A 9,898-nucleotide genomic window follows, 5' to 3' on the forward strand; every position below is an offset into this window, starting at 1 on the left:
CCTGCCGAGCAGGGAGCCCGATGTGGGGCTCGATCCCAGGACCCTGGGACCATGACCTGAGCCGAAGGCAAACGCTTAAGGACTGAGCCACCCAGGCGCCCCTAAATAAATAAAATCTTTAAAAAAAAAAAAAAAAAGAAGAGCTAAAGAGCGCCTGGGTGGCTCAGTTGGTTAAGCGACTGCCTTCGGCTCAGGTCATGATCCTGGAGTCCCGGGATCGAGTCCCGCATCGGGCTCCCTGCTCGGCGGGGAGTCTGCTTCTCCCTCTGACCCTCCCCACTCTCATGCTCTATCTCATTCTCTCTCTCAAATAAATAAATAAAATCTTTAAAAAAAAAATGTCAACTCTGAAAAAAAAAATCAATTCTGATTCAGGAGTTCTGGAGTGGGATCTGAGTTTGCATTTCTAACGAGCCATCAGCCTATGGGCTAATAAGAATCTCTTCTCCTTGCAATGGATCATCATGGGAAATGTTGGTTATACTACCAAGGCTTTGATAGGAATGTCATATTTGAGAGCGTTATAGACTCAGATGTGAACAGATAGCTTTAAGGAACTAAGGTCACCTTTATGAAACCAATAAAGCCCCTTGAAATAATCTGCATGGTACCTTGCTTGCAGTGTTTTCAAGAGCCTTACCAGGTGATTAAATAAGTTCACTTTCTGGCAGGCATAAGAACCTGAAGATACTCTGGGGACTCAAGAAGAGAAGAAGTACCCACATCTATAGGTATTACAGGTGAATTTGATGGCAAGTATTTGGCCTGGCTTCTTAAGTTCACAAGGCTTTAAGAATTCATTCTGAGGGGCACCTGGGTGGCTCAGTTGGAAGAGCATCCGACTCTTGACCTTGGGGTCATAAGTTTGAGCCCACACTGGGTGTAAAGATTACAAAAAACAAAACAAACAAACAAATCAACCAAACAAAAAACACTTAAAAAAAATAAAAGTTCAGTCTGAAATTCCTTATAAAGAGTTCCAGCAAAGCAGATTTCAAAGACCTTATATAACCAGTCACTATTCATGCTGCACTTATATAATTAGGTCAAGCTTGTTAAAACTAGGCTTATTTTTGGGGGCGCCTGGGTGGTTCAGTCGTTAAGCCTCTGCCTTTGGCTCAGGTCATGATCCTAGGGTCCTGGGATCGAGCCCCGCATCGGGCTTCCTGCTCAGCGGGGATCTATCTCCGTATCTATCTCTGTATCTATCTCTGTCAAATAAATTAATAAAATCTTAAAAAAAATAAAACTAGGCTTATTTTACAAACAAATAGTCTCGATTCACTATGTTTGTTAAAGAGGAGGTTAATTTTAAAGAGAAAAATTCTATTTTCATAACAAACTTTTATGGATGTTAGATTCCAATTGTGATGTTGTTTGCCTATAAAACTGGCTAGATCCTGAATTCGTCTGGTTTCCTCTAGTATCTGGCTATGACTCTGCAAACTAAGTTTTCCAATTTTATCCCATTCCCTTGAATTGGATTCACTGAGGACCAAAACTTCCCTTTGTTCCTACACACTGAAGGTAGTTGACTCCACGTAAACTTCAGAGAAACTGCCCAAATGGCCCATGTTTACACAATCTTCTTGCCTCTTGCTCGGTGGACCACTCAGAAAGCTCAGAGAGATATTCCAATGGCAGATCAGGAAAATCTGTCAGATTGTAGCTGCCTGGACTCCATCTGAAGAGGCTTGAAGCCTCACATCTAGAAATCTTCCCACTGGCAGAACTCAGGATTCCAACATTGAGTTTATCATTCTTTCAACCATTTACCTCTGTTTTAATCATGCAATTTCTTTGATACACTCAGAAATCCCACAAGTGAGAAAAGCTTTTTTTTTTTTTTTTTTTTTTACAAAATAAGATGGCTTGGGGTGCCTGCGTGGCTCAGTTGGTTAAGCATCTGTCTGCCTTCGGCTCAGGTCGTGATCTCAGGGTCCTGGGATCGAGCCCCGCGTCAGGCTCCTTGCTCAGCGGGGAGCCTGCTTCTCCCTCTGCCGCTCCCCCTGCTTGTGCTCTGTCTCTTTCTCTGACAAATAAATAAGATCTTTAAAAAAAATTTAAAAAGTTAGAAAAGAATTCAATTAATATTTGCACATGTATATCCATTTCAGCTTTACACACAAGAGCCCAAAATAGGTACAATCAACTTAAATACCTATGCATAGTTAAAGGGATAAAGAAAACATGCAGCATATACACATCATGAAACATTTTCGAGCCTTGAGAAGATACAGATATTGTGACATAATACAACTTGGATAAACCTTGAGGACATTATGTCAAGTGAAACAAATGAGTCACAAAGAGACAGATTCTGTAGGAATCCACTTGTGTGAGTAATCTAAGGTACTGAAACTCATAAAAAATTAAAACGGTACCTGCCAGGGACTTAGGGTAGAGGGAAATGAGAAAGTGGTTGTTTAACAGGTATTAAGTTTTACTTTTGCAAGAAGAGAAAGTAACAGAACTTGTTTGCCCAGTAATGTGATAGGTGAAGTAATTACTGTTCACACAATAATTCGAAATGTTCAGTCCACAATACTTTGATGGTAAATTTTATGCCTTTTTTTTTTTTAAGATTTTATTTATTTATTTGACAGAGAGAGACACAGCTAGAGAGGGAACACAAGCAGGGGGAGTGGGAGAGAGAGAAGCAGGCTTCCCGCGGAGCAGGGAGCCCGATGCGGGGCTCGATCCCAGGACCCTGGGATCATGACCTGAGCCGAAGGCAGACGCTTAATGACTGAGCCACCCAAGCGCCCCTTTTATGCCATTTTTTTAACCACAATTAGAATTAAAAAAAAATACGAAAAGAGAATAAATAGATGATGAAATAGATTTAATTTTCATGACTATTCAGGATAAAGTAATGATTGACCATTAACCAAGAATAGAAATAAAGAAGTTATGAGCAGAGTCGGAGTGATATAATGACAGAGAATTCTGTTTACAATAGACACATGGCTGGGATATACACTTGAATTAAACCCCAGATCTCTTTAAAAATAGTGAGTTGAAAGTTTTGATCCAAGGGGCACCTGGGTGGCTCAGTCATTAAGTGTCTGCCTTCGGCTCAGGTCATGATCCCAGGGTCCTGGGATTGAGCCCTGCATCGGGCTCCCTGCTCCGTGGGAAGCCTGTTTCTCCCTCTCCCGCTCCCCCTGCTTGTGTTCCCTCTCTTGCTGTGTCTCTCTCTGTGTCAAATAAATAAATAAAACCAAAAAAAAAAGAAAATTTTGATCCAAAATCATAATATATTTGTAAAAATTTAAAACACGATTGACTAATATCATGGATCCTACCAAAAATTGGAGATACAGAGTTGTAAATGGAAAAACAAGAGAAAATTCATCATCTAAATTCTGAATACAACATAGATGTACTATTAAAAAAGATTTCTTCCATATAACTAGAAGTCTTAACCATGACTGTGAAATCATAGAGAGCAAACTTTTCAAATCATGAGTCTGTATTGTAGGGCAGGAACATTTCACAGTAAAGGCAACAGTTTGAAATAACAGTTTTTGACTAAGCATTTAAAAGACACTGGAGAAATTTATTATGGTATTAATTTAGTGTTCCCATTCTTAACACAATAATAAGGGCTTTAAGCCACCCTGTAGAAGGATAAAAAAAAAACAACAACAAACCCACAAACAGAAAAACAAACCTCTTCATTTGTAAATAAAGGAAGAAATGAAAGTTGTAAAAATGCTGAGCATTAAATAAAATAAATATTTGGGATTAAGTTATACCAAGACTCAGTTACATGTTGAGGGACATGAATGAAAAACCTAGTAACTTTTTTACTAAAATAAATTTAAATTTGTGAGCTAAATATTTTAATAAATACAGATACTTACTATTACTTCTTACATAATATGTACACATTCAAGAATTTCCTATCAAAACTTTTCAATCTAAAAGGTCACCTAAGTTTGACATAGATCCAATCAAAAAGTAAAAACAGGGGCGCCTGGGTGGCTCAGTCGGTTAGGCGTCTGCCTTCGGCTCAGGTCATGGTCCCGGGGTCCCGGGATCGAGCCCCGCATCGGGCTCCCTGCTCCGCGGGAAGCCTGCTTCTCCCTCTCCCACTCCCCCTACTTGTGTTCCCTCTCTCGCTGTGTCTCTCTCTGTCAAATAAATAAATAAAATCTTTAAAAAAAAAAAAAAAAGTAAAAACATACGGGACACAGTCTCGAATCTCTTTGTACTAAACAACACAGAATTATAAAGTGACACAAGTTATTCAGAAATAAGATAACAAGTAAGACTGTACTATAATGGTGGGCAATGTTTTAACCTCCTTTATGTCCTTAATTTATTTCAGAATTCATGAGGTAAATGGATTAATTCTTTTATCATTGTGGATTGGGGCATATAACAAAATTTCTAATGATACTGTGTATAAATAAAAAGGACTTTTAAAAAAAGATTTTATTTATTTATTCATGAGAGACAGAGGCAGAGGGAGAAGCAGCCCCCCCGCCCCCCGACCCCCGGCCCCAGCAGGGAGCCTGAAGTGGGACTCGATTCTAGGACCCTGGGATCATGACCTGAGCCAAAGGCAGACACTTAACTGACTGAACCACCCAGGTGCCCCAATAAAAAGGACATTTGGAAGTGAAATGAAGCATTAGAATTTCTCATTTTAGGGAGGTGGTTTGTTTTTGGATGAAAACAATGTGTCTCAATTTTGTATGCTTAAGCTTTAAGTCTCCCAAAGATTGGAAATCAAAAAGAGAAAACATGTGATGTCTGTATCCAGTGTTCCTGGCATTTCTGCAAAAAACCCCAATATGCCTAGCATTCCCCTCACACACTTTGGACATGAGGCATAAATAGAAACAGCTTCTCATACAGATCCTCAGAAAATATGCACAGATTTCCCTGGGGCCCCAAGAACAAGGGAAAAGCACTGAGATCTCTGTGGCCCTCACAGACCAAGGGGAGGCCCTGGGCCCTCCCTGTGGATGTGATGGACCATCACTGGAGCTGAAGGAGGATCCTTAGAGTATGTAAGAGCTTGATAATGTTGGACAGCAGATGTCCCTCTGTGACAGCAAAAGAAATAAACCTAGGCTTCTCAAACTTATTTCCATTCAAAGAGAGCAAATCACACTTAAAGGTCTGTCTGGCTTTCTCCTTGAACGTTGGGCCTCACCTCCATTATCTGCTTCATTCATTTCCACCTACCTGGGTGTGTGGCTATGCTCTCCTTTCTCTTCACATCCCAGAGCTCCTTTTTTTGCTCCAAAAAGGTGACCAGGTCTGGCTTTGACACAAGATCTGTTTATTAAAAAAAAAAGAATATGAGTATTGCTGGAGGTTCTAATTTTCAATCCAGTTTTGCACTCAGTAAAGAGGACATCGTAGTATTCTAGAAAATGATTTCCCAAACATTGTTGCACAACAGCTCCTTTAGAACACAAAGGAGAGATTTCCAACTTTCAGATCTTAAGCCAAGTATTACTGATACAATAACAAGAGATTGAAATTAGAATTCAAGATGTGGGCAATACCATTTAATGTCACTCAATATTTAGAATTATCACTCATCTACAGTAAATGATGATGGTACCTTAAGGAAGGGGTAGCTAAAACTGAAGATGAAGCATCATGAAGAGTTTTATCTCAACACCCACAAATCCCTACTTCTTTCTCTTACTGCAGGGATCTGAATTCTACTCATGCAAAAAAGAATCTTCCAAGAGACATTCTTCAAGGAAGGAACAAAACCCTGAGTGTGGATTTGGAACCATGCCCCATGAAGTTAATGAGGCTAAAACTGTCACCAGTAAGACCCCCACTGACCCTCCCTCTTATTTAAGGAATGCTAATCTTATCTTTAGGACAAGACAAAAGCTCTGGCCAACATAGAGCAGTTTGAGCTTCCTGGATAGATTCACACCTAAGAGGTGGACCGTGAAGTGTCAGACACCTGTAGTTCATTATAATAAAATTTCCACCCAAGAAGGAGCCCCGGTTTGATTAATACAACATGGGATACATGTTTAGGCTTGTTTCCTAAGTACACATGTGTTTGCGTGCCTACCTTATACCCAACACTATGTATGATGATAAAACTCCCCTTTCAGATATTCATCCTAACCCTAAATAAGAGGAAGCCACTCACCCCTGCTCTTGGCGTCACAGCTTTGGAAGTTATTCCCTTGATCTCCTTATATGCTGCAAATACAGTTTCCACTGAGTGAGACCTCCATATTGTGTAGCTTCTACCTGTAACTCACCATGGAGTGAACTCATGTTAGTTCAGTTACAGGACCTTATCCTCACCCAAGAAGAGGAGGTGTCCGTAGTTCTCTAACATCACATCCCTGTACAGTTCCCTCTGAGTGTGGTTCAGGCATCCTTGCTCCTCTTGAGAGAATTCGATGGCCACATCCCTGAATGTCAGCAGTCCCTGCAATAAATACCACAGTGACCAAGTGGCCATTGACAGAGTTCATAATTTTACCTAAGGTGAAAAGAAGGAATTAGGACAAATGGTTCTGGCTGAGGTGAGTGTCCTGCTTTATCCAGTAAGATAATTTTTAACACAGTAATATACTTCTATTTATTCTCTAAATTTTAGGTAACAAGGTGGCATATGATCCACAGAACCACTATAAATCCTCTGTATTTCTCCAAGTTGAAACTGAAGGTTTCAATAGAGGCATACACATGTTTGAGTACTGTATTTATATCATACAGTATAAGTTGTGTATATTTCTTAAATGAAAAGTTTGAGTGGGTTAAAAATATATCTTATTTTTTTTTAAAAAAGATTTTATTTATTTATTTGAGAGAGAGAGAGAGTGAGAGAGAGCATGAGAGGAGAGAGGGCCAGAGGGAGAAGCAGACTCCCCGCCGAGCAGGGAGTCCGATGCGGGACTCGATCCAGAGACTCCAGGATCATGACCCAAGCCGAAGGCAGTCGCTTAACCAACTGAGCCACCCAGGCGCCCAAAAATATATCTTATTCACATTAGAATTTCACAGCAGTGATTTGGAGATCTTGTTAAAATGCAGGCTCTGATTCAGGAGTTAGGATGGGAACTGAGTCTCATTTATAACAAGGTATTTGCCTAAGGATGAAAGGATACACTTTTGAATAACGAAGAGGTAGGACTCCAAGGAAAAGAATTTTCAGAGTATGGGAAATCAATGGGTTTATTACAGCTTCTACTATAAAAGCAAGAAAGGCAACAATACTTTCTGAGCATTAGCAGTTACTAGATTCTAACAGTTTTTATAGATTAACACACACGCATAAAATAAAAAACACAGAAAATTAATCTAGAAAACCAAACATATTATTCTTCCTCTTTTTTGAAAATATTTTGGAGCGCCTGGGTGGCTCAGTCGTTAAGCATCTGCCTTCAGCTCAGGTCATGATCCTGGGGTCGTGGGATCGAGTCCCGCGTCAGGCTCCCTGCTCCGCGGGAAGCCTGCTTCTCCTTCTCCCACTCCCCCTCCTCGTGTTCCCTCTCTCGCTGTGTCTCTCTCTGTCAAATAAATAAAAAATAAAAATCTTAAAAAAAAAAGAGAAAAGATTTTGTTACACTTCCAGTAAATGTAAGAAACTAGATTTTAACCTAAGATCTCTGACCTAGAATTTATCTAGGCTCCCGCTCAGTGGGGGGCCTACTTCTCCCTCTGCTGCTCTCCCTGCTTGTGCTCTCTCTCTCTGTGTCAAATAAATAAAATCTTAAAAGAAAGAGAGAACATTTCTCAAAGTTTCAGGACAGTAATTCAAAGTGACAACTGTTCATGCCTATTTGGAAGCTAGGTTGGAGAAAATGGAGAGAAGGCTCTGGAATATAGCAAAGAAGTATTCTAAAGAGCTAACCTTCAGTATCATTTTTAAAAAATATTTTATTTATTTGAGAGAGAGAGAGAGTGCATGAGCGGGGGGAGGAAGAGGGTGAGGGAGAAGGGCTCTATTCCAGGACCTTGAGATCATAACCTGAGCCAAAGGCAGACGCTTAACCCACTGAGCCACCCAGGTGCCCCCAGTATTATTTCTTAAAAGATTTTTTTTTAAATAAACTAATGTTTGATTTTTTTAAAAGATTTTATTTATTTATTTGAGAGAGAGAGAGCGAGCGAGTGTGAGAAAGAAATCACAAGCTGGGGGAGGGGGCAGAGGGAGAAGCAGACTCCCCACTGAGCAGGGATCCCGATGCAGAACTCGATCCCAGGACCCCGGGATCATGACCTGAGCTGAAGGCAGCCGCTCAACCGAATGAGCCACCCAGGTGCCCTCTTAAAAGATTTTAAAAGTTTTCTTATGAAAACACTCATAAGACAGGAATATCAGAACTAGAGAAATAAACCTTTGCAATTTTTAAATGCATGGCATTTCAGGAGGAAAAGATAACACAGCCTCTAAGCAGGGATGCAAGGCTTACCTCAGAACAGGCCATTTCATCCTCTTCCTCCTTGTGCTCTAGTTTTCCTTCTCAGGAGACACTTGTGGTAAAATCACAGCTGGATCAATCACAAGCATTTGCGCTTAACAAAGACTCTCTTCACCTGTTACCTCCTCCTCTACAGGCAGGACATTGAAATACAAAAAAAGGTCCTACCTCCTACTCCTTTGGTGTGAGGAGCTATTCAAAGACTATGAACTCCTACAAGAAGACCAATCCCTCAGTTCCTCCTTCCCTGTTGTCAGGGAGCCTCCCCTCCAACAGACACCCACACATTCTACTACAACATAGGAACTCTGTGCTTCGTGGACCTGACCCTCCCGGACTCATGTAGGGGAGACCCTGTTAGCTCCCCTTGGGCCACAGCCAGCACTCAACTCTAATAAGTTACTGAGGGGCCTTCATGCTTAACCATGGCCTCACTTAGAATCACCTGGAACACGGGCGCCTGGGTGGCTCAGTCGTTAAGCGTCTGCCTTCGGCTCGGGTCATGATCCCGGGGTCCTGGGATCGAGTCCCGCATCGGGCTCCCTGCTCCGCGGGAGGCCTGCTTCTCCCTCTCCCTCTGCTGCTCCCCCAGCTTGTGCTCTCTCTCTCTGTCAAATAAATTAAAAAAAAAAAAAAAAAGAATCACCTGGAACACAAAATGAACACAACACTGTTGTTCTCACTGACAGCTATTGACAAAATCTGTGGTGGAGGGCGCCAGTATAAAATTTGAAACTTTACATATTATTCTAATGGACAGCCTGGGCTTAGAGCCACTTAACTAAGGCTTCTCGAGCTTTAATGTGCTTGGAAATTATTACATCTTCCAGACCTCCCCTGAAGAAATTGTGATGCTTCAGGTTTGGAGTTGGGCTCATGAATTGGCATCATTGAAGTTCCCAGCTAATCCTGATTTAGTACCACGTGGACCCAGAATCAGTATCACTAAGCTAGCAAAAACTGACACAGCCCACCCAAACTGCATATACCCACCATCTTGTCCCAACATAGATTCTCTTGGTTCCCAGTGAAGACCACCAATCGCCACCGTGAGACATCACGTTCTTTGCTGCTCCTTTGAAGTTTACAGAAGGGTAGAGAAGGTAGTAATGTCTTGTTACTCAAAGCCAAGTTCAGCTTCTCCATGCTTAAAAGCCAATACTTGAGAGACAAGTGTTGGTAATGCTAAGCTTAAAAATAGACAGTGCTAATTATTTTACCCGCAAAAGATAGGTTTATTCAGGAATAAAGAAGAATTGCAATCCCGGAAAAACAACTTGCAGTAAAACGGTAGACACCCCTGGGGAACAAAGAAGCACAATTTATTTTAAAAAGGATGAAAAGTGTATGTTGGGAAGTTGTGATGAACTCTAAGTCCTTTGGAGTAACCTGGAGTTCAATGTGTGGTAGCTTCTCATTGGATCTTTTGCGGGTGATGAGAAAAGTGTCTCCTTCTGGCTGGAGTAGCA

General features: G+C 41.1%; 1 long non-coding RNA gene across 1 annotated transcript; it reads right to left on the reverse strand.

The window, feature by feature from the left end:
• Positions 1-1,266: 1,266 nt before the first annotated feature.
• On the reverse strand, positions 1,267-6,784 carry LOC145719735 (uncharacterized). The gene is made up of 2 exons (XR_014142574.1): positions 5,203-6,784; positions 1,267-2,050 (listed from the first exon to the last, which is right to left on the reverse strand). It is a non-coding gene; the product is annotated as an uncharacterized LOC145719735 (long non-coding RNA).
• Between the last annotated feature and the right edge of the window lie 3,114 nt (positions 6,785-9,898).

The sequence above is a fragment of the Leptonychotes weddellii genome, unplaced genomic scaffold (assembly GCF_054177405.1).
Source record: "Leptonychotes weddellii isolate Sample4059 unplaced genomic scaffold, ASM5417740v2 HiC_scaffold_6816, whole genome shotgun sequence".
NCBI classification, from domain to species: Eukaryota; Metazoa; Chordata; class Mammalia; order Carnivora; family Phocidae; genus Leptonychotes; species Leptonychotes weddellii.